We start from the raw sequence: 2,500 nt of genomic DNA, 5'->3' as shown, positions 1-2,500 counted from the left end.
CTCCCCCCTTCCTTCCCCCTCGCACCTCTCCCCAGCGCCGGCCCCTGGCGCCCGCGCGCCAGAGGTGGGAGGGGAGGGGGTCCGGTGGAAGAGAGAGAGAGAGCGCCCAGAGCGGCGCGGAAACAACGGGGAGGGAGACCCCCATCCCGGAAACGAAAACCGAAAAGGAGCGCACGACACAACGGCAGAGACGGCCCCGCGGGGAAAACCGGCCGAGCGGGGAACGAGAGAGGGGGGGGCGGGAGAAAGGAGGAGGGGATCGTCCCCGTCCCCCGGCGCTCGCCACCTCGCGCGCGCGGCAGCACGGCACGGTACCCGCGCCGGTACCCACCCGCAGACAGCCGCCCGCGCGGGGAAAGGTGAGCCCGGGGGCGAGGCCCGCGCCTCGCCTCCCCTCTCGCCCTCTTTCTCTCGGCCCTCGCGGCGGCGTTTGGCGACGCCGCCGCTTCTCGGCCCTTTCTTTGTCCGCCCCGCGAGGACGAGCTCCGGCCCAGCGGCTCGCTCCGGGAAGCGGGGAGCTACGGGAGCGGCTCCCCGAGTCTGCATTTAGGGGGACGAAGGCCCTTCTTCTCCTCCCGCGGCCGCCGCCGCCGGCGGACCGCGGCGGGGAGGGTAACGGGCCTGCGAGGCGACCCCAGCCGCGCCGCCCGGGGGAGGGCTCGGGTGGCCCACCCCCCGGGACGGCGATTGATCGTCAAGCGACGCTCAGACAGGCGTAGCCCCGGGAGGAACCCGGGGCCGCAAGTGCGTTCGAAGTGTCGATGATCAATGTGTCCTGCAATTCACATTAATTCTCGCAGCTAGCTGCGTTCTTCATCGACGCACGAGCCGAGTGATCCACCGCTAAGAGTTGTCTGGCTTTCGGCACCGACCCCGCACGCGCGGAGGGGCCGGGACCGCTCGCGTGAAGCGGCCCCCTCGGTTTTGCGGCGAGGAGGCGCGGCCGCGCCACCTCGCCATCGACCGTACGAGCACAAAGGAGACGACAAACGGAAGGGAAAAAAAGAAAGGAGAAGCCCACGGAACGCTCCGAAAGGCCAGCCAAGACAGGGCGGGGGGGCCCGCGCCCCCGACCGCCTCCCCACCCCTACCCCCCGGGCGAGGGGAGGGAAAAGAGAGACGCCGCCGGCACACATCGCGTGCCGTCTTTCGGAGACGGCCCAGGCGCCCGGGCTCGGCCCGGCCTCCGCGCGGAGAGCCACGCGGCGCGTGCCAGACTGCGGGGGGGCTACGGCGCCCGCGCCCGGCCTCCTCTCTCTGAACGGGACGACGCGGGCACGAGGCCGGGGGGCCGCGGCCGCCCGCCACCCGCCTCGCGCTCGCCGCCACACCTCGACCGCTGCGCGGGCTCGCGCCCGCGCAGCGCCACCGCGCCGCCGCGCCGCCGCGCGCCTCTCCTCCCCGCTCACGGGGCCGCCCCTTCCCAGCGCCCGAGACGGCAACGCGACGAGCGCCGGCACCGCCGGCGCCGCCCCCGGCCGGGGACCGGCTCCCCGCCGGAAGGCGAGCGCCTCGCGGCCGCGCTCCGACGACCGGCGCCGGGAGGCGGGCGCCGCCGAGGCGCGAGCCGGCGTCGCGAGCGCCCGAGGCCTGCCGGAAGGCAGAGGACCCGCCGCCACCGGGGCCGCACTCCCGGGACCGCCGCCGCCGCTTCGCACCGTCGGGGCCCCTTCCGCGGGCACGCGCCCTGCGGGAGGGGCCGTGCGGCGGACGCCCGCCGCACGGCCTCGAGCGCTCCCTGCGGCCCACACGCGGCCTTCGGGAAGGGCGACGGGGAAGCGACGGGCAGGGCCCGGGCCGGGACCGCCGCCGGCGACGACGGGGGCCTCCCGGCCGACCGTCCCACCAGGGGGACACCCGTCGAGCGGCGCCGCCGCCGCTCGGCACGGGGTCACCCGCGCTCGCCGGGCCTCCGGCCGCCGGAGGCGACCGACGAGCGCCCGCCCGGGCGGGGGGGCGTGCGGTTCGGCCGGGGACGAACCGGCGGACGGCGCCACCGCGCGCGTCCGGGGAAGGCAAGGAGCGCCCCGAGGAGGAGGAGGAGACGCGCGCCGACGCGGCCGGCGCGGCCGAGGCGAGGGAGCGCGGGGGGCGCCCGAGGGCCGCGACCCCGAGGTCGCACAAGGAGGCGGAGAAGCGCGCGGGGCGCTTCTCCGCCGGCGCCGCCCCGTTCCGAGGAGACCGGATCGGCCCCGCGGCCGACAGCGCGCCACGGCCTCGCCGCCGAGACCGGGCCGCGGAGAGGGGGGGGAGGGGGGGCTGGGCGCCCCCCTCCCCGGCACGGCGCGGCCGACGGACGGCCGCGACGAAGTCGACGACGACGAGCGGGGGGGGGGACCGGTCGCGACGGACGCCACCGCAGGGGATCAGCGGGAGTAGCTCCCCACCCCTCAATGACGCCGCGCCGCCACCGGCCGGGCACCCGCCGCCGCCGCCGCCGGCACCGCCGCCGCCGCCGGGGCGCGCCGTGCCGCCCGAGTCTTTAAACCTCCGCCCGGCC

The 2,500-nt window shown here is 77.8% G+C and overlaps 1 non-coding gene across 1 annotated transcript; it reads right to left on the bottom strand.

The window, feature by feature from the left end:
• Positions 1–699: 699 nt before the first annotated feature.
• Positions 700–852, bottom strand: LOC131589953 (5.8S ribosomal RNA). The gene has a single exon (XR_009279906.1). It is a non-coding gene; the product is annotated as a 5.8S ribosomal RNA (ribosomal RNA).
• Positions 853–2,500: the final 1,648 nt, after the last annotated feature.

The sequence above is a fragment of the Poecile atricapillus genome, chromosome 30, assembly GCF_030490865.1.
Source record: "Poecile atricapillus isolate bPoeAtr1 chromosome 30, bPoeAtr1.hap1, whole genome shotgun sequence".
NCBI lineage: Eukaryota > Metazoa > Chordata > Aves > Passeriformes > Paridae > Poecile > Poecile atricapillus.
This window is presented reverse-complemented; position numbering and strand designations above follow the sequence as displayed.